Below are 22,225 nucleotides of genomic sequence, written 5' to 3'. Positions count from 1 at the left end.
GAAATTACTCTGCTCTTGGTTTAGTTACTCGCTTGTTTTGGGGCATCAGATGAGTGAGGTAACCTTATATGGTTAGGTGGTTTGATGATGAGAGCACTAGTCTTCTGATAAAAGTTTGCTTTTCAGTATTCTACCCTTACAGCTCTTTTATCAGTGACTTACTGAACTTTCCCTAGTCTAAACAAAGCTTTGATGCTGCTATTTGTGTTAGTTGTTTTCAATGTAGACACTTTTTTTTTTCCCCACTGAAATCTGCCCTGTGTTGTTCTTTTGATACAGATGGCTTTGTGGAGCTTGAAATAAGCTGTTATGAAAAATATTGTTTATCCTAAGCTGAAGTTAAACACAGCCTTAAGTGCTCAGAGCAGAGAGTGCAGGGCATACCCTCCAAGTAGTAATGACGAGCATCATCTCCACATGTCCCTAAGTCTTTTTGCTTCCAATTAGATAGACGGAAATGTGTAGTAATGTAAATAATTGCTTATATCACTCTTTTCTACATGCCTCCACAATTAAAATGCTGCAGACAAGTAAATATTAAAAAGGAATGTCTATTTCTTGTCTTGACTTTTGAGTAACAATTCAATGGCATAGAAATTTCTATCCTGCCATTATTCTTCTGTGACATGGTCCAGCAAGTAACAGTCTAAACTGTATTTAAAAATACCAATTATAGAGAACAGAGAGATGGCTGAGAGAAGCAGGTATTGTCAGTACACATTACAGGGCTCCTTCAGGAGTACAGGTGACATCAGACATCACCAAAGTGTCCTCTCAACTTTTCTTTCCTAAAATACAGATTTAGATAATTTCCTTTGCCCTATAACTAAGCTCTCAAAGTGATGGTAACTTCCTCAGAAGGGCTCAAACTATAGTTAATACTGTAGGGAACTTTCTTATGAATGACCAAAGTGACTTTTATAGTCTTCCTTCTTTTCAGCTGCATGTTTTACACTCTGTTTTTGGTGAGTGAGATGGGAACCCGGAAATCCCATTTTTCATGTTTCTCAGCTGCACAGCCAGTGTATTATAGTTCCACCTGTGTTGGCAGGGATTTCCTGTTTCAGAAGATTAATTAGAGTTGAGTAACTGAGTTCCTCTAAAACAAACGATTTTCCTTTCCTGTATGGCAAGGGAGATTGCAATCTTCTGAGGCTGTAAACTTGTTCATACCTACCAATAAAGCACTTGGTACCTTTTAGAGATACCTAACTGTCTGGTTTCAGTTCTGTTCTGTTACATAGATGTAAATCCAAGTAGCTGCTGTGGTTTTCTTTACTTCTTGTAGAGATTGTCCTTGTAGCCAGAGTTTTTCACCCAGCTAGAAGTTTGCCTCTCACTCTCATTATCTCTTCATTCCAAGTCAAAAGTCGCTATCTGTATTTTACTACATCTCAGAAAATGACTGCCCTGGTTGACATCAAAACTTTAAGTTACCAAGTGCACAAAAGTGATTTCTAACATAGGTGCCTGGTTGGATGGCACTAAGTATTCATGTGGAAACAGTTTTCACTAATTTTCTTTCTCTTTTTCTTTTTTCTTTTCTTTTTTCTCCACCCTCCTCGCCCTGTTCGGCTGGTTGAATGGCTAGCACTTCTGCCTCACCCACTTAGCTTGTCCGGGTCTAGTTCCAAAAGTCAGAGGGTGAGGAAATGGCCTTTTTCCTACTGAATTTTGCCTCTGACAATTTTTCTCATTCATGTCTACCACATTGAGTTGGCCTATTTCTTACCTTGTTATGAACTGTATTTGAACATAGTTTGCTTAGGAGAGCTAGATTCTGGCTTTCTACTCATTTTGTTGGGGTATCATTGGATGCGTGGTACCATTTGGTTTGAATATTGACATGTGGGTGCAGATGCAGCGCTGCTCCTTCTCCCTGAGAGATGCCCTGTCAGAACTGCAATACAGTTAGCCTTGCTGTACCAATGTCTGAGGAAGCTAAAGGAGCTGGTAGTGACTGTGTTCCTGTAAGGCTGTTTGCTTTTCATAGCCAGGTGAGGACATAACAGATAAAGGCAGTGCCAAAGCCTTCTGATCCAAAACAGGACCTAGCAGACAGATGAGGCACCTGCAAAGTGAAGCAGCGAGAACATATGTTGGGCTTGTTTTCCGAAACATGTCATGGTGATAAGTGAACCGGAAAGAAGACTCTTTTCACATGGTTCTACCTGAATCTCAGTTGTCTGCCTTTGCTGGCCTGAGCTCCACAGGGTCGCTCGGCTTCTCAGGCAGTGGTCGGTGGCAGAGGTGCTGTGGACAGCCAGCCCTTGGGCTGCAGACCAAAAGTACTTTTGCTCTCTGAAGCTCTACAGATTTGTGAAGCCACAGTGTAGTAACAGAAGCACATGGCATACATGGGATGTTCTTATTTTTTTCACCTCTAAACTACAAGCAAGTATAAGTCCCATTATTCTGTTACTACAGTTATTTTGAGGCAGTTCCAGGAAGACATAGGCAGGTTTGTTAAGATAAAATAACTGAGCCAGAACCTGCAGCAAGGCTGATGAGTTCAGATGTCCCCTGAGAAGGCAGCCCTGTCCCTTGGGATTTCTGGCACAGCTGTGTAGTTACAGTTTCTGCATACTTCCTAGAATTAAAATATCAAAAATAATCCTAGACAGTTTAAGCTGCATCTGTTACTGGCTTCTGCCAGTGTACTTTGATCACTTCGTCTTAAACTGGAAAAACTCGGGACAGATAACACCATAATTGTAAGCAGTCTTACGCTTTGCTGTTTGTTTTTTCCTCCTGTGCTTTTTATTAGTGGCCTGTTTGGGGGAGACAAGATGGGAAGGTCTTTTCATAGCTGGGAATTGCCAGATTTCCAAAATGCCAGAACTTGGTGCGTCGCATCTCTGAATCCAACATGTGGTTACAAGTGACCATGAAGTCAAGATGCAGTAGGATGGGAAGAGTGGAGGGACAAGGGACAAGAAGGGATAAGAGGAGAAAAAAAAAAAAAAGGAACAGTGTATCATCCAAAATTAATATGAGGATGTGGAGAGAAGGGAATGAGTTCATGAGGGACATTGAGAATTTTAATCTTGCTTCTAATTCAGGCTATAAACTATATGTATTCATATATCTCTCATATGACTTGCTTTGAAGGCTATTAAGATTTTCCATGAATAAACTCTTTGTTCCTTTCTCTGACCTGTCATATTCAATCCTTTAAAGTAGTTACGATTTTAGCAGTAACTGTAAGAAGATATTTGAACTGGTCTCCTGATTCCACCCTAGCATCCAGTGCCAACACACCAATCAGTGATTAATAAAAGCTGTAAGAAACAAGCAACTTGGTCTGCATGTGCCATGAACACATAACTTATCGGGGATGGCAGGGTGGCAGAATGAGATGTTGTCCCCTTATATTTTCAACAGATCTCATCAAACTCAGATCTAGAATTGTTGATTTGAGACTACTGTTCATTTGAGATGAAGAAAGAAAACAATTCTTAACAAACACTTGGGAAATACTGTTCAAGACATGTAATTTTTCTACCCCTCCTGCTCTATGTCTAGGTGGAATTTTGGCCACAAACTAGACTTTTGTGTGTTTTTTCCAGCATGTACTTCATTTGTCTCATGCAGTTTTAGGGAGTTAGACTAAAAGATGTCAGCTCAGCTAGAGAGCATTTTTTTGATCTGATGTAAGAAAAATCATTTGATACTGATTTTAAAACTCACACTGACAAAAATTGGAAAAATAACTTGACAAATGGCAGGCCTCTGCCAAATACCTTTGAAAAGGTCACACTCAGCCAGCCAGTTTGGAGAAACACTGTGGAAAGAAATTGATTTAAGATAGTTCTTTAATACATTTCCCCTTAATATCATTACAGTGTACATCAGATAGGAAAAACTGAAAGGAAAAAGGTGAATTTGAAACCTTGGAAAATTATAGTCGACTAGATGGAAAGGCTATAAACAGATGGGATGAATTGGAAAAGGGCAAAATGTACAGAACCTGACATGCGCTGAGCACAGAGTGGTTTGGAAGGGTGGTTGAACTCAGCAGGACTGCTCGTGTGTGTAAAGTTACATGTGTGGGTATGTGGAATTGATCACTACAGACCCAGAGTGTGAAACAAATTGTGATTTTTCTGTGCATTAAAGAGGCAGATTGCTGATTAAATACTCAGTATCTCAGTATCTGTCAAAGAACTTGAATGAAGCAACTGCAGTAATGCAGAACTGCCAATAAACTTGCCATACAGGCATTCATTGGTAGTCTTCTGACTTTAGTAGCCTTAAATCTAATACTGATGTGTTTGTGTGCCATCATTTGCTAAGTGCAAAGCACTTTGCTAACATGCAGATTAGTTGCTTGCTACTGAGTGGGTCGTTTATTGGCTGCAACCGTGTATTCCCATCAGTAGGAAATGCAGGTAGAAGAGGGAACTCAGTGTAAAGACTGAGGGGAGCAGTGTTGTGATAGCTGAGGTTTCTGATAGTCTGCAGGCAATGCCACAGGAGCACCCAGTATGCAGTAGAACTTGCATGTGCTCTCTGAATATGTGTGCTTGAATGTTAGGTTAAGAGTTATCTTACTGGGGGTGCGATTTATTCGGGGTTTGCCTAGAAGGATTTATTTCAAAATATTTTGTTTCAGGCAAGATGTGTGGCATGGGACACTGCTTCGTCCTTTTAAACTACAGTACAAAAGCGCCTCTCAGGTGTATCTTAGCAGGGCATGGAAAAACAATATGACACTATTACAGTATTCAGCATGCTTACAGTGCTGGAAGGGGCAGGCCCCCGGAGTTGTTGTTACCGGCTGTAATGAGAAACACAAAGCATCTTTTGTTGGGTCTCCCTGCATTATTATTCTAATTCAGGGTTTACACAGTGCAACAGCCTCACTTCTTTATCAGATACTAGTTAGGGTCTGTTCATATTTTTTTCATCTTTCAAGGGAGGTTATTACCTAATCTTTAACAATTTCAAATAATCAGTTTTTTAATAGAGTTCACATGGCCAAGCCACTATAGAACTGCATGTCTATTCCCTCAGCTGTCATCATGGGGGAAGGAGAGAAAACAACAGAAAATCATGTTCAGTTTTACAAGGTATGTGTATAGTAAATGATAATTTAGCTGAGTATTATCAATTCTTAGGTTTGCATAAAATGATTAAGTCACAAAATGTAATGGCATGTTCTTTCACAGAAAAGCTGACATCCTGTAACAGGACTTCATTTTCCCCAATTAATGTGTATTTCTTTTTAATGTGTATCTGTGAAAAATGATAGTTTGAGATGTGACTAAGACTAGAAGAGATGAGGTACATGACTTTCTAATACTTGAGACTTTTTGAAAAAGGAATATTTAGCATTAGAGTCAAGATTTAAAGGTTAAGTATACATTTTAAAGTTAAATTATTAAAGGAAAGCACTAATGTTAAATTATAGTGTTTTAAGAGGTTATTTTGGATATATTCTGTGAAGAAATTGGCATAGTATGGTTTTTAAGTTTACAGGTGGTATTTCACAGAGTCTTTTTTTTCACTACGGTGTGGAGAAGCTTTCTTTTTCTGTATTGTGGCCATTCTAGGTATTAGATTCATTTGTTGTTAATGGTGCTTGAGAACAAAGGTGTCATTTTTAAGGTGCATGAGAGCTGATACTTGATACTTTTTGCTGTTGTGAAACACCCCTCTAGTCCACACTGTAATTGATTAACTGAAAGTCAGCTGAAAGTTGTACTTGGCAAAAGAAATTTTACATATAGTTTAATGACACAGTAAGGATTTGTTTCAAGTTTCAGTTTAAATGATTCTGTGTTTGTACCAGTTGTATGGTGGCATTAGAAATGCTGTTGGATTCGCATGCGAGAGTTAAAGGCAGTGTGCTCTTGTTTAATGGCATTACATCACTGCTTTGCTTTGCTTTAGCAGCTCACTGTAGTTTAAGATATGGATCACTGCAGCTGAAATAGGCTTGCCAAAGTCCTCTGCTCGCAGCTCTGTGAGTTAGCATACTACAGTAAGGATATAGATCTATGGGTAGACAGGTATGTAAACATTTCCATATATGCCAGATGTGTATGGCCGCTCATTACCATCCAGTCTTGGCCTTCTGTGGTCATCATTATCTGCCGCATAATGAGTCTGCTCCCAGCTCCCTGGTGGGATGTGGTATACAGGACTTGTGCAGAGAGGGCAAGGTGACTGCGCTGCTGCACCGGGGCAGCTGTGCTGCCAGACACTGCTTTGTAGCAACGAGATTGTGGTGGGTGTCAGGCTGAGGTCTGTCATTTCTCACAGGTATTAAAAGTTAGAAGGCCAAATTGCTGTGAAGTTGCAGGGAGGTACGGATTATATATATATCTATCTACACTGGTGTGCAGTGTGCACACCAGTGAGCCCCCTCAGGAAACCCCCTCTTCTCTCTGTCTGCAGTACCGTGTCCTGCTTCATCCCATGCGCTGCTGGTGCGGCGGAGGCTGTGGCAGACACCTGCCTCTTCCCGCGGCCCTGCAGAGACTCTCCCGCTGGAGCTGGGGACGCGCTTCTTGTTTGCAGATGGTGGTGAGTGTGTGGCGGGGAAAAAGGAGAGTGCAAATGCATTTCTTGTGCTGTCATAGCATTTCTCCCTGTATAGGCAGTTTGTACCTGAGCTTTGGTGCCCTCAGTGCCCTGACTGAAAAATAAACAGCTTTTCACATAAATAAATAAAGAAGAATTAAGAATGCAGTGAGTTACTCTTTCTTAGGAAAGCAGCAGTGGCTAGCCAAAGCTTTCTCCACAGGTGTTTGTGGGTGGCTTGGTCTTTCCAACAGTTCCTCTTCTGTGGGGGAGCTAAAAGCACCAGGGAAGTAGAATTCAAAAACCTTTCTTTAAAACTGAGCACTGGCATTCCTGTGATAGCTGTAATGCAATTATTAACTCATTGCTGCATTGCTGGAAACAATTTTTTGAGCAGGACAGGCTCGTTCTGGCGTGGGTTTTGCTTTGTGCCTGTTCTGATTAGCCCAGACATAAAAATAGGCTCACATCAGTTATTAAGGTGTGCACAGTAATTCTCATGTTATTGTGATCTGATTTTGCCATGGTGGCCATAATTTCTGTTTCCCTATGCTTTATTTTCTTTGAACAGTCACTGATACTGGTGCTGCAGTTATCATACAGAGGTGGGAAGCTTACTAAGAGCTGGTGGCCTTGGGATTGGGAGCTGTGATATTCAGTACCACCAGCCCATTACTTCTCATCCAGATGTGGGAGATAAAGCAAAAAAGGCTGCTGCTGTAAGCAGGGGGAGAGGGCTTGGAAGAGGTGATCCCATGGTATTTCTGCTTTCCAGATATTGCCCAAACAGGAGCACATATCTTACTAGTTGCAGTTTGGCTCAGAGCAGTCTTGTTGCAACTCAATAATGAAGCCCAGGGAAACTAATTTCACTTTCAGACAGTCTTCCAAAGAGTTGTATTGGAGCCAATTGATCAGTAAACATCAAAGCAATCTCCTGTTCTTTGGATGTTCTTATGTCTTGTTATGCCAGAAGACTCCATATGCGCCATTCAAAAACCAGATTAAAACCCAGTGTTAGTTTGCCATGCTTTCAGCTTGGAAAATCAGTTGACCTTTTTCATTTTCAAGCATCTGTGTACTGAGAAAGATTTTTCAGGATCAGTGAGACCCTTGGTTCTAAGTAGTGTTTAGCACTGCCGGTGCCATGTCCTCAGCCGGGCTGCAAGTTTTGATTGCCAGGAAAACAATTCACTTACGCAAAGGAGAACAATCCAGCTCATCCCACAAGTCTCGGCCCTGTGCAACTAACAGGCATTAAAAGGAATAACTTATACTTGGAAAAAGTTATTGAAAATGCATGACTTTACCTTCCTGTTCAAAGTTTTTGCCCAAGCACTTTTCAGAGTGGAATTTGGTGTTGTTTCCTAGGAGTTCCTCAGATATTTGACCCTAGGTCAGTCTCTCCTACACAAAATCCTTTGGGAAAGTACAAATTCCAGTGGAAAATCCCAGAAATTTCCTTGGGCAGTTCTCCTTTGGGACTAATGGTTCCAGTCTCACAGAGGTGATCCCAGTGATGTTTTAGCTTTTAAGCACATCCCCTTTTGGTTAGTCGGCTCAGAACTGCATTTGCCCCTGTTGTGGATTGTCAGAGACAGTAAAGGAAAAGGAATTACTGGCATATGCTGTGCAAACAGTGTGCATGCCTAAAGCAATACTAAATTCCAAGGGGATTTCCTCTACCACATTGAAAAGGGCTGTGGCTTCCCAACCCTGTGCTCTTGCACCCTTGGGAAAAAATATGTGAAAATACATAATCTTCAAAGTTGGGGAGAGAATATTGTTGGGCAATGCATGATGGGAAGCCAGGGGTTAACATAAAACATCCTTGGTGGTATGAGAAGAACCCAACTTGTTTCCAATTGGAATTTGTCATTTGTCCTTCAAAGTATTACCAGAACTGTAATATTTTTGGGACATCAGGTTGCCCAATTGCATAGGCTACAAGGCTGAGCAGAGACTTTCAGAGGACATCTCTGAGTAAGACTTCAGTAGGTCAGTTTTCAAGGAATTTGAAATCTATATTGGGAGATAGGGGAGGAGGAAGATTCCAGTCAGTGATTGGTAGGAAATGCTTTATTAATGTTAAGCTTTAGGTGCAGAAGAACTGAGGAAGTTGTTTTTCCATTATCACAGAGGAAAGCAATACCAGTTAAGCCAAGGCCTGAAGCTGAAACATTTACTGGAAATGTTTACATGTTACTTAATACCTTGACATGCATTATTCAACTTGTGTAATGTCAGCCAGGGTGGAGCAGGGAGGAATGGCTTTGCAGAAGAATTTGTTTGCTCCCCTTGGAATATTTTCCTGAGCATAAGCTACCTTCTTTGGCAATGAGGTACATTCCAGGAATAAAAAAAATGCTCTCCAGCCACATTTTTATGAACTGCTGGAATGTGTTCTCTTGCAAAGGTGACCTAACCTTGTCCAGATGGCTAGCCCTTCTCTGAGCGGTGACATCCTGTCAGATTTTCTTCACTGTAGAGCAGAATTGCAGCAAAAGCCCCCTGTGAGCCCCCTCCAAGCAGGAGAGCTGCACACTTAAATGGTGGAGCCATTTAAATGGATGCACTTCTCGTATTGGAAATGAAACCCCACTTCACCTCTCAGAGGTGTACGCAGCAAGCGCTCTCTCCCGAGCAAACCACTTAAGCATGTGCTTCAGTTTTCCTGATGTGTCTAAAGGACTTTCTGAATTGCAGCCAAATGGGCTGTGTGTTGAGAAAAAGGCAAGAAGAGTTCATCTGCTCATATTAGCAATGTCACAGTGATAGAGCAAAGGAGATGGGAAGGAGAAATAGACTGGGAAGTGTGAAGTTAAGCTGGCATCTCTGCTTCCCTCTGTGTTTACTTAGCATCCACACAGACAGTAATTTCATGATTCACCTGCTGAATGATTTGTTTCGCTGACAAAGCTGTGATAAATAGAGACTTGGCATCATTTGCATAGTTGTTTAATCTAAAGGCGTATGAGTCATATAAACGGAGCTTTCAGACTTGTGATAGATTGCCAGACAGAGTGGGTGAAACACACACGTATTTTGATTGGTTAATCAATACCTGGAAACATTGTAGTAAAAAGCGATTTAGCACAAAGCCTGGATTTTCCAAAATAGTATGGCAGGCTTAATTTGTCAGTTTTGAAAGTAATAATAATATACTTTTCCTCCTATGCTGCAACAATTTTTTTTTTTTTTTTTTTTATGGCATGTAGCCAGATTTAGTAATGTTAGCTATTGAGGACTAAAAATGAAGATGATGCATATGTAGCTCAAAGAAACTGTCTAAAATGTAATTCCTAGAAATAACATGAGTCTTCCTGATTCAGGATGACCGGATTGTCTAGCAACAAAAGGTTGTACAGAGTTTTGCATCAGAAGATGTGCTGACATTTTAGAAGTATTCCCAGAACCTCTCCTGCATTGGTTGAGCAGTGCCTGTTAATAACACTTTGTGGGTGCTGTTCTGAAAATCTGTCAGAGTGCTGTTTTTTCTGAGGGTGGGACTCATGGCTCCTGATCATAGGAAGTTAAATTAATAGAACTGTGAGATGAAAGTGTTTCTGTTTTTTCCAGCAGAGCACTGAATATTCTTGGTTCTCCCTGATTTCAGTGTGTTTTAGAGACTCTGCACCAATCTTAGTGTAGATGAACAGTTTTATAGCAAAAGAAACACTGATATTATTTGATGCTCACAAATTATTATTAGGAGGTTTCTAGACACTTGAAACATCCTTAGTAAGAAATCTATAAAAGCCTTTTGAACGCCTATCTGCTAGATATATGTATTTTTGATAGTGCTTTTAAAAATAGAAACTCCTAAGTAGTATTAAAATTGTAACACATTCACCAGAGGGAATAAACTAAAATCTGAGATTTTAAATAGGGTTTCAAAATAATAGTCCGTTTGTAGCAAAGAATTGATATTTTTAGAGGAATGATGTTACATGTAGTATATGTTATTTTTCTTGTGCTGATTTTTAAAATTTCACATGAACTTTTTCAGTTTGCCCTTATATGTAGGTATAGATAGATACAGATGCACTAGCTTTCTAGTAGTGTGTAATAGTCAATGAGATTGAAGTGGTCATGTTTTTCCATGGGCTAGTGAAATGTTAATGCAGTACCTGTGTTTTATGGTAGCAGTAATATATCATGTTTTCTTATCTCTTTCTTTGGTTTGCACATGACATATAACTTGTGCAAGATAAAGAAAGGTTTGGTTTTGAGCAAGTCTTTCATGGTTCGCAAATGGCGCATGACCAAATTCAGAAGTGATGTTCACTGTGTACTGCAGGTCAGTAAATTTATTTGACTCAAAGGGGAACTACACCGGTGTGATTTGGGGGCTAAAGTCTCTGTATTTTTTCTCTTACAACAGTTCCGCACAAAATGAAGTCTTGCTAACCCTGACCTACACCATTGTGACTAGACAATGAGCTTCTCTAAGCAAACTTGAAAGTCTTCTGCAAGGCCAAATTCAGAAATAATGTAGTGTATTTCATATCCATAGTCATTAAAAAGTGTAATAGACTCAGTAGTGTTCATGATCATTATTCATTTTCACAGTTGTTACATCCATTCTGTTATCAGAATAGCCTTAAGAAAAAGCCCAGCTAGAAAATAAATATGTAAAGAAGGTGGGAGAGATACAGGTTTCTTTCAACCATTTGTGTTCCAGTTCCCGTAATGAATCTCTTCCTAGTCTTTGCCTCTGGCTTAGAATAGTAATATACCATTAACCCAAGAGATGTAAAACATGCTGCGCTGTGCTTGGAAGGGTGTCAGAAACTCCTCCTGTAAGGATGAGAAGGTATTTTATTGCCTTTACAATTGTTGGACAGTCTAATCCTAGTAAGCATTTTAGCAAAATGGAACTACTAAAGTAATTGTGAAGCCTGATGTTTGATTTTCATAATTAGCATATTGCTGGATGAACTGGTAATGTAGCTGTATCGAGGCAGGTACAGCAGCTATTACACTTCAAGTGCTACCTAACACATTACAACCTGCTGGACATTGAAGCCTATTTTTAGTAAAAGAATAAATAAGCCGGCTGTGCCCTACTTTTTGTCAAAATGTGTCATGGGATCTTTATATTTGATTAGAAAAGTCAGCAGAAATAACACAAGGGAACTCAGTGCCTCATCTAAAAACTGGCAATTCTAACAATCCAGTGCTGCTCTTTATTACAAAAATATGTTAATAGTGGGTATGAGGTCAGACTCATAAAGTGGGCAGAGGAGATAATAGCTGGTGGGAGACTTGCCTGGGTGGTGTGTGAGGTTACGTGTGGACAGAAGTCCTAGTTCTATTAGGCACTAGCTATTCAAGATGCTTTTGATGAAAGAAGTTATTTTGTATTGATGAATGGAACTATTTTTGCAAAATCTGTGTTAGGAAACTGGAAAAATAAAAAACCATGTAGAGATACTGATATATAAAAAGAGGCTGTAGCAGCAGAGTCAGACGGCCACTTCAGGATGCTGTTGATCTTTGTAAAGACCTTGCTCTTCCTAATTCTGAGCAATTTGATCTTCACTGGCTGATATAAGAGGATGTTCGCATACCTCATGAACAAGCTGTCTTGTAAGGTGCGATCATACCCCGAAACCTTTGTTTGCTGTGAGCAGATGCAGAAAATAAGCAACTACATATACATTTGCTATAGTATAGAATTAGTGTCAAGTACTTTCAACCAGTTTCTCTACAGATGAATGATACTAAAAATTGCTGCTTTATTACAATAGAATTGGCATTAATTGACCAAGAATGTCACCATTTAAAAGTATCTGCCTAAGACCTCCTGATCATGGAGTTTCTGTGAGTTGGAAGCAGTATGACGATGTGCCTTCTACGTGTGGATTTACAGGGTAGGGTAGGAGGGTTCAGCTCCCAGCTCTTACTGGCACACTTGCAGCCTCAGTAGAGAGGGACTGTCCTTCAGTTTCCCCAGTCCACAGCCCAGATTTAGGGAGATGGAGAGAAGCAGTCGTGTTGTGTGGGGGCAAAGCCGGTGCTCCAGAAGGAGCGCTTTCGTGGGCTAAGGCCTCTCTCCAGCTTGGACCTGCTCCTGCATGCCAGCTCACGCAGCTTGCCTGAGGGTGGAAAAGGGGAAGAAGCTGAGCCCACTCATTCACAGCAGGGCCCTGTCTGCCCTGACGGGTGAATCAGCTGACGTGCTGTTACTTCTGGTGTGTTACAGCGGCCAGGGCAGGCCAGGGAGGTTGAGGAAGAGGCCCTCTATTTCAAGTGGCTTTATGTCATTTAAGTTAGGCTTAAAATTTTAAAATGAGAGGCCTCAGACACCAAATTCAGTAGGGGGAACAGAACAGTGAAGTGCCAGGATGCTGAATATTTGGGTATCAGTGCTGCTGGCTATTGGAGGCGCTGCTGTAGATAACAGAGTGGTTTGCCTCTCTGGCTCCCGTACATAGGGTATAAGTTCTCAGGGAACTTTTCCACCGAATTTTACACATATTAAATAACGTGGTTTAGCAAAGCACTGTTAAAAGCTGCTTGTTCTTGCTGCAGGCTGTAGCTTCATTAGCCAAATTCAGCATCCGTTTTGTCTGACATCTGCATTTGCAGTCACTCGGTCCATTATTTGCTGCTGCCTCCCCCTTCACCGGAGTCAGTGTGAGAAACAAAGAGAAGCTTATTATAGACACACACGCTGGTGCAAGCGCAGGAAAAGAGACCAACGTACTGTACAGAACACCTTTGAGGGAATGTTATGCTCACAGAATTGAGCTGGTGTGTCACGCTGAGTTTTTCACCATGCCATTAGCACTTTATGGGTGCACCCTGAGAGGCCCGAATGGCAGTGGCCAGCTTTGATTTCACAGATTGGTCTAACATCTGCAGAGATGGAGAAGGTCTGGTCCAGCAGGCCAGCTTTTATTTGTCAGCCGAGACTGTTACAGGATCGTGCTATCCGCATACCATACCTTCTCTATCGTATTGTTTATATGTGTTGTAGTACTCTAACCTAGTGCATGAAATATGTACAGACTTAGTAAACATACTTCTAACGTACAGAATTCCTTGGGAATCTCTTAGTATTTCCTTTTTAGGAAATTGGATACAAACTTTGACAATTAATCCTGATTCTTGTGATTTATTTTTTTCTAAACACATGGCTTGAAATAGTCATGCCAAAATTATTCGCTTGCTTATTAACACCTCTTAAATTTCAGTGACTAATGAGAGATTCTGGCCCCCAAATGGTAACAACCTACTACCTTAGGCAACAGGGGATGGTTTTTTTCTAGTACAGATGAGAGAGGGACTTAAAATGGGAGATGAAAGTTTTGTTAATTCCAGATAAGCTATTTTTTGAATGTTATAATCCAAACCGGCTTTCCTCTGGTGACTACTTAGGAGACTGTCATGTTATTTTTCGTACACAGGATGTTCTAAAGCCTTTTATTTGGATGACAGTAGGCAGCATGCTGACAAAGGAATGACCATGCGGTGTAGAGTGACCATTATTCTCTCTGCCATTGCTCACACAGTTTTGAATATAACTTTTTTTTTTTTTAAGAAAATACTCATGAGAGATTCCCATGTTATTCTGTATTCACCACAAAATGTTCCTGTGCATTAACCACCCAAAGCTGGTTTGGTCTGTAGCTGTTGCCATTGTATCACAGTATTAGACACTAGCAAGTTGCTATGAGCATTGAAGTTTTGTAATAAATGATTTCTAAGCACCTCCTGCCCAGTATTCAGCTTCATTCTGGATCACTGTCCTTTAGATTTACTTGAATTTTTTTCAGACCAGCTTTTTCTACTTTAGGTCAAACATCCTTCATGTGGCATTTCCATTTGCATTTTCTTTCTCCCTCTGTCCAGGTCTGCTGCCACAGTTCTGTGATGTCTGCAGATATGCAGACAACTTACGTGTTTGTTCCTTTCTTCTGATCACTGTAGTGACACAGGGCTAAAATTATGTAAACCCAGAATGCTGAAAATGACACATTTTCAAGTGACCAAGAATGTGCCCTAGGTGTACAGCTGTTTCACATGCAAAGACATGACTCAGATACAGCCTTTTTAGACAAAACTCTTTTGTTATACTGAGAACACGTGTAACAATAGCCTGGGGGGGGGAGAATAATAGAACATTTGTTGTTTTGTGAAGGGGGGTGGGAAGAGAATCTGAAGATAAGGAAATTGAAAATTAAAATTATATTTGAAGTCTGTTGTTTTTTGGGTTTTTTTCACTGCTATGGAGGGTATAAAAACGTTTTTTAAAGATGTTTCAAGGCAAGTTCCTTATCCATATTACACACACACTCCACAACAACTCCATGTGTGACAAGAACATGAATATCATGCAAGTTGATGAACTATAATCTGAAATGTCTTAATAACTACTGATTGAGATCTTTACTCCCACTGCTAAATACTGATGTTGTATTTGGATACATTAAAACACAAAATGGAAAGAAAATTTGAAGTCAGGGATTACACCCCTGAAGCAAAACTCTGTGTGGACAGATTTCATTGAAGTCTATTCATAGATATAGCAGAAGTTGTCTATACAAGCCAGTTTTTAAGTGCTTGGGACTTTATGCATGACAGACACTTCAAGGCATCATTATGCAATTGAAAAGATGACAGTGCAGTAAACAGATTTTGAAGTTTCTGGATTGTAGCCCTCTGCTCACTCGCATCATAGTTGACTTACACTTTACAAAGCCCGCACTGGATCCTGTAGAACAACAACCTAATGTTGCAAGATCCAGACTAAATAGCTCTTTTCTAAAAAACATTATCTAGCCTTTCCAGGCACAAACCCATTTGTCATCAGTGAGGCCAGCTAGTGAGCCAAGGTTTAAATATCTAGGCCAAGTCTATCTGGAATATTTAATGTCAAAACCACAAGTATTAGAATGGTTTGAAAAGTTACATATCTGGGACTTTTTGCACTACTGGATTTCATTAATACCTTATTTTTCAGAAATATATTTCAGTAGCAATGTAAACTTTAAACAAAAGAGACAAGTGGCTCAATGTGCTGACCTAAACTTCATTATATAGGACATGATCCATACTGTCATTGTATGATCTGTATGCTTGCCTCATAAACCAGTTACTTTCATTTGAAATCTCTTGGCTTTTTTTTTCCAGGAAGAAGGGAAGTCAAGTGAAGTTACCACACTCCTGCGGTATGAAGAAGCAGCATGACGTTCAGAAACAATGCCTGTAGTACTGAGCGGCCTTAAAAGAACTGTTTAAAAGCAGGAAGGGGAACTATTAATTGATACACACACCAGATGGGCTGTGAAGGCAACTGACACACGGTAGGCAAGGATTCTCATTAGCTTCTGCCCTTCCACTGAGATTTGCCTAGATGCTGCACTGCACGCTCACCATTCATGCAAAAATCCCATTTGCTGAAATAAGTGGAGAGATCATTGTCCTTCCCATAAATTTCCAGTCAATCCATGTTGTGGTTGGTTGGTTTGTTTGGAACAAACAACTAAACATCCCCTAGATGTTTTTTAATCCAAATTTAATGAATTGTTGGTGCCTTGAGAATTGGTGACTGAAGGTGATGAGGAAGGCAATCCACCCATCTTTCTATTTTCAAAACTGGAATAACTGGAAAAATGAAGAGAGAAAAATAGACAAGACTAATAATACAGCATGATTATTAGCATAGGGATGTTAAAATATGCATACTATGATCATACTCTTTTTGAACGCGTACAATGCCTCGCCCTATTTTCGTGAAAGGCAGTAGGAATGTTACTGCTGATTTCAGTGGGTGGGGACAGGGCTAGCTGCATGTAAAAGTAAATTGTTTCATTACTGGGTACATTCTACCTTGGTTTTCTTTGATTGCTTCTTTTAAGCCTTAGAAAACCACCTCTTTTTTTATACATACAAGTTTCAATGCAATTACCCCTCACAGCTCAGCACCAAGAGTCTTAGAATGGGGATGTATCACGGAAATCATTGGCAAGGCAACAAGCTGCTCTAATGAGGTCTTCCCTGCTGATTTCCAAAAGCCTCTCGGGGAAAGCTGCTCTTTGATGACCCCGCAGCTCGAACACAGCCGCCGGCCTTGCAGCCTTCTCAGGCGCGGCTGCGGAGCGGGAGCCTGGCCGCAGGGAGAGGCGTGCGGCCGCCGGCCCCCCAGCAGCTCCACCGGGCGCTGCCGCGATCGCGGCTACGACCGAGCAGCGCGGTCTGGGGGTGCCAGACAGGCGGGGGGAAATTAAACTGACCGTGAACGAGCGGGGCGGCAGCGGGCGAGCCCTGCCGTAGCTCGCAAAGGGGGTTTTCGCGAGGGGCTCTGCGGCCCGGCCCTCACAGCGGAGCCCCGGCCAGCGGCGGGACGCCCGTCTGGCGCACCCCGGGGCGGGCGAGCGAGCGAGTCCCCCCCAGCCCCGCAGCACTGGGCGGCGCCGGCCAGCAGCGAGGCTGGTCCCCGGGGCAGGGCCGTGGGGGCCCCTCGCCGCCGCCCCGCGGCCAACTCCGGCCCTCAGGGGAAAATGGACCCGGGAGCGCCCAGAAGGGGCGGGGACGCGCCGCGCCATTGGCCGCCGCCCGCGGGTTGATACCGAAAGCTGCGCCCGGGTTGGCGGCCCGCGCCGGGGGCGGGGCGGGCCCGAGGGCGAAGCTATCGCCTAGGTAACCCCGGCACCCCCGGCGTGCCCGCGGAGGAGGAGGCGACGGCGGCGGCGCGCGGCGGCCGGTGGCGGCGTGAGGGAGCAGGCTCCCCGCTCTGGCTGCAGGCTCCGCGCTCGCCCGGCGCCGCCGCGCTGGCTGGGGGGCGGCGCGGGAGACGGCGGCGGCCGCTGCCCGGGCAGGTGGGTGCGCGCGGGCGGGGAGTTTCGGGCGGCCCTGGCTGGCGGTGCCGCGGGGGTGCGTGCGGCGCTCCGAGCGGGGCGGGACGGGACGGGACGGACCGACGGGGCACCCGCGGGCGGGCGGGCGGGCGGCTCTGCGTGGCGGTGGGGAGCGCGGCGGGGGTTCGCCTCGGCCGCCACCGCCGGCTCGTTTCGGTCCCTCCCCGCCCCGCGGCGCCGAGCTCCGCAGGAAGAGGGCACTTCTCGGCTGCGGCTCGTTGCGACACGGTGGTTGCTCAACCGCGCGGGAGGCTCTGCCTCCCCCTCTCCCCGGCGCGGGGGAAGGTTTCGGCAGGCTGCGGCCGTTTGTCCGCGGAGAGGGGCGCGGGGCGGGCGGGGGCGGCGGTCGTCCCGGCGGAGCGGACACGGGCCTTTGTGCGCTGCCGCGCCGCGGCCGGCGTTGCGCAGGAGCGCGCGGCGGTAACGGCCGCCGCAACAAGTGGCTCGTGCGCGCCCGGCGCCCCCGGGACGGCGGGGCCTTGTGCGACCGGCCCGCGGCTCCCTGCGCCGCCGCCGCGCTCGGGGTCCGCCGGAGCCTCCGGGTCCCGCGTGTCGGGAGCGGGCGGCGCCCCCTCGGCACCCCCCCGCCCCCGGGGCCGCTGGGCAGCGCGGGGCGAGCGGCAGAGCCTCGGCGGTCCCTCGGTGGTCACCGCCTCCCCCCCTGCGGCTCCGCCCGGCACGCGGGGTCTCTGCTTTGCCCCCGGTGACTTTTTTTTAATGTCCTTTTCGTAACCGAGAACTAGCGATCGCTGCGTGATTTTTAAGTGACGTTTAGGTTGTTCGATACTGCTGGCTGTTTTCAGCTAGGTTTCTGAGCGCTGTTTTCCTTCTGAACCACAGGAATTTGTATGGAAAAGCGGTGTTTATGAAGTGTATTTTCAGTTAGCTGCTCGTTCTCGGGGCAGCGGAGTGGGCAGTACGGAATGATCGGTGGCTTTGGCAGCGCACTGTCGTGTACTTTCTTAGCAGACAACTAAACTCTTCCACAGATGAGGACCTGTTTCTGCGTAAGGGGAGAATAAATCTTCATTAGTCCCAAGAGTTCCTGAAAGAGAAACGGAAACCTTTCATGCCAGAATCGCTGGTTTGTCTAGCTCTAACGCATGTGTGCTTACAGACTGATGCTGGATACCTTCCAAAATCAAGAAAGCTTAGGGTTGTTTTGCCAGAACTTTCTGCATTTACAGACTTTTCTTGTCACCAGATACATTGATGAGTTTTGTTCATTTGGAATTGACAGCTGTAGCCAAATTAAATGTTACATACCCTCTGAAATCAATGCTGCTGTTATACTGTTGCTGTTGAACTTTATTCAGGCTTAGGAAGCTCCTGAAACAGCGTGTTATAGAAACTCCAATAATACGTTATTTATGTTTTCAGGACTGTAGTTTGGGGTTTGACATTAGGTGAATACATGAAGGATGTCATAGGAATTTGATCGGCCTGTGGTTTACACTATTAGCTAGAGACTTCCACAACTGTAGGGCTTCAAAGATTAATTAAAAGGTGAAATTAAACCTTATAATACACTTGCTTTTAGCAAAATTGGGTATAAAGAAATACTGAATATCCGTACGCTTGTCAAAGGGTTGCAAAGTCTATGCATGGAATGCATTAAGGTGGCTGGGGAATCGATCACCAGGTCACTTGGAAACTTCGATCTAAAAGTTTCAGTTCAGACTGGTGATGGTTTTCCAGGCTTCAGAATTTCATGCCAGCAAGCAGTGCTTTTCAGAAGAGTGAGAGAAAGAAAAGGATTCTTAAACAAAACTTCTTTGGTAACTGTTCTTGGCCTTTTTTTAAAAAAGAATATCAAGGATATCACTAATACCAAGAATGTTGTGTTGTGGATTGACTTGGAAACATGTTTGGGTGGGGTTTCAGCGTGTAATTAAGTGGGTTTTTTAAAAGTTTTTAAAAAGGAACTTCTTCCATATGAGGTCTTAAAATATTTTTTGATGTCTATTTAAATACATTTCTCTTGAATAAAAATTGTTTCTGTGAAGTCAGGTTTCACTTCCTTGGAATATCTGATGTCATAAATTCTCTAGTTCTCCAATTGTCTGTAGAGTTTTGGCAGAACTCCAAATTATAGTGTAGGAAAGCCTTCCTAAAAAAAAAAAAATCTTTCTTTGATTCTTGTGATATAGTAAATAGAGAACGTTTCCTGCCTGTTGTCCCTGATTTCAGTACTCCACTACTCCTTTCCCTTGACTGGAAGTTGAACGTACAGTCAATGTGCTTGTGAAATGTTGCACACTTACTTTTAAAGCTTGCATATGTCTGCAATATGCTCTATTTCGCAAATGTGAAATTTAAAACCACAATCTAGTAAAAATACAAGCTGTCAGAATGCTATATATATGAGGAGGGTGCAGGAAAAATACTGATTTATTATTTAGAAGTTGGGTGGAAATGCATGCTGGTGTTTTGGCTGTTTAGCTAGCAAGCTGGTATTGTGTTTCAGTGACCAGAGACACAGAGTTCCAGTAGCTTAAGTGCTTTTTCATAGATCTAGAGATACACATGGAAGCTTTGCCCTTGGTTCTCTAAAAGTTGCCACCAGTTAACTTATCTGAAAATAAATACGTGGGTTGTTGGGCTGTGGAATGTGGCAGTGGATTTTATGCAAAGTCCATGGGACTGCTACTGTTTGAGGTGGACTTTCTGACTTGCCCCGCTTGGTAGCAGCAGACAGTTAAGTTACTGAAATAAGCATCATTTAGACAGTTACATGGAAAAGCTTGCTTGTTTGGGTTTTTTGGGTAAATATGTGTTTGTACTCAAACTGGTACCCTTGGAGCATTGACACACATGGTGTTATGTACTACATCTCAAATCTCAATTTACGTCGGGATGTGAGGACTTTGAATTATGGAGGACTTAAAAAAATCAGTATTGGTGGCTGAGTTCATTAAACAATTTGTTTTGTGGCAGTGCTGTTAGTCCTCACAATCACTCGCCATGTGAAAGTTTCAGTGTGTTTTGTTTTGATAACTAGATCAGATCTGGTTGCAAAAACCATCTTGCATTAGAAATTTAACAGGGTTTTTTTAAATTAATTTTTAGAAATCACAGTAGTAACTTGTAAGGAGGTGGTTTTGCTTTTGGTTGGTAAGGTGTATACTTATGGTCCAGAATTTACAGCAGGTAACAAAGTGGTGGTTTTGTCAAAAATTGCAAATCAGAGATTCTGCAAGGTTAAGGTTACGTGTAGTTGTGTAATACCTGAAGTACCAGTTAGTTTATGTGCAACATTGACCAATCTGTTTTACAGTCTGTCAAATTTACATGGGTAAATCTTTGTATCTCAACCTTTGGTGGAAATAAATTCAGGAATGTGGTTTCATTTACATATGTTAGAGTTGCAGAGTGAGGCCCTAGTGCAAATGCTTGTGGATATGTAGCTACCACAATAATTGAATTTACATACTGGCTTCAGAAGATTAAAGAAACAAATAGTGACATGGATGTGTCAGAAAAAGCTTCCTCTGAGAGGTAGGATTGGAGTAATTATACTGTCTCCCACTGATAATTTGGGGGTGGGGGGGGATGTGCATATTATTTGGTTTGGTTTTGGCAGTTTTAGGTAGCCAAAGTTTAATTGCTAGTGTGCTACAGAATATGGCCTTTTATCAATTTGGTTGTATGCAAATAGAGGACCTAGACTGTCCTTAGGTACTATCTTTGCTACTTTCACTTCACTACTCATAGCTTTTGTTTCTTTCGAAATTGTCAGACTTGCATGTTTTTAAGTAGTGTTGCATTAAATTTTCGCTATGAAACAGAATTGTAAAGGGTGCTCTTCTGTTTTCAGAATATCTTACTATTATTTGCAATAGTTATTCTGATTTTTAGAATAGCTTTGTGAATTCTGCATCAAAATATCTTAAAGGAACTTCATCAGAGATATCAGTGTCTAGTTTTATGCTTGTGTAACTTTACGTGTCGCTGTAATGCTGAACAGTTTTACTTCCCATGTTAAGTTAATAAATGATCCCCAGATTTTTTACTACTTCACTTTTTTTTAACAGAAAATTGGAACAAGTGAGGTATAGTTTCTTGGGGCAGGGGTGGAGTGAGTTGACCTGATAGGATACCTCTGCCTCTAAAATTAAAGTACTTATAAGAAAGCGTGAAGAATTGTGAACATTGCACATAAAATAGCTGTATAAATACACTTTGTGTCCATGTCCCCCGGTCCCCCCCCCCCAAAACTGTGTTGATTGAATTGGAAAGATATGCCCTGTGATGGAAAAAAAAAATCTGTTGTGGGTTTAATTTTTGTCCTGTGTGTGATGGTATCTTGCTTCTTTGAATGAGTTTAGTTTTAAGAGGGAAGGAGGTGACAACCCTGTGATTCCTAATTTCTTTTTATGAGAGCCAAGTAATCAGTGTGTTCTCATTACTATCTTTTGAAGTTCACTTTTGGGGGCTACCAAAGGTTTAGACTGAAGAGTCTGAACTTCTTTTCACAATGTTCTTCTGAGGCTTTTGTTCCCAGATTTCTTGTATCTAGAGCAGAAGGCAGAGGCTTTTGTTCATGCATTAATTTGGAACTGATGAACCTTTAAAGTGATGTGGAGTCCATTAGGAGTTTGCCCTGTTTACTCTTGCTTTGGGTTGTTCCTGTCCTTCCCTTGCCCCCAGGCACCATATATCCACTGGATTAAAAAAAACCTTTAAGAGGATTCAAAGATGAGTTAGATGATATGAGTTTTGAGTTTGCATCAACTGGTAGCATGTGCGCAATAGCTTGTTTGGGTAGTAGAGGTAGATAAATAGTTTTGTGGAAGTTACGGGAGTGCTTGTGGTTTGTGTTGTCAGTT

The 22,225-nt window shown here is 42.6% G+C and overlaps 1 protein-coding gene across 7 annotated transcripts in view; it reads left to right on the top strand.

Moving 5' to 3' along the window:
* The window catches only part of PIK3CB (phosphatidylinositol-4,5-bisphosphate 3-kinase catalytic subunit beta), a 104,847-nt gene that overhangs the window by 4,551 nt on the left and 78,071 nt on the right, over positions 1-22,225 (top strand). For 4 of the 7 annotated variants that reach the window (XM_074833657.1, XM_074833662.1, XM_074833656.1 and 1 more), the window contains exon 2: positions 15,670-15,842. The gene's annotated coding sequence lies outside the window, so the exon portion shown is untranslated. Of the gene's footprint in view, positions 1-6,520; positions 6,532-15,669; positions 15,843-17,223; positions 17,358-22,225 lie in introns of those variants that run through there. The other 3 variants (XM_074833660.1, XM_074833661.1, XM_074833663.1) reach the window with 3 other exon arrangements.

Source organism: Strix aluco, chromosome 9 (genome assembly GCF_031877795.1).
Source record: "Strix aluco isolate bStrAlu1 chromosome 9, bStrAlu1.hap1, whole genome shotgun sequence".
Classification (NCBI taxonomy): domain Eukaryota; kingdom Metazoa; phylum Chordata; class Aves; order Strigiformes; family Strigidae; genus Strix; species Strix aluco.
The sequence above is the reverse complement of the archived record's forward strand: the minus strand, read 5'-3'. Positions and strand labels throughout refer to the sequence as shown.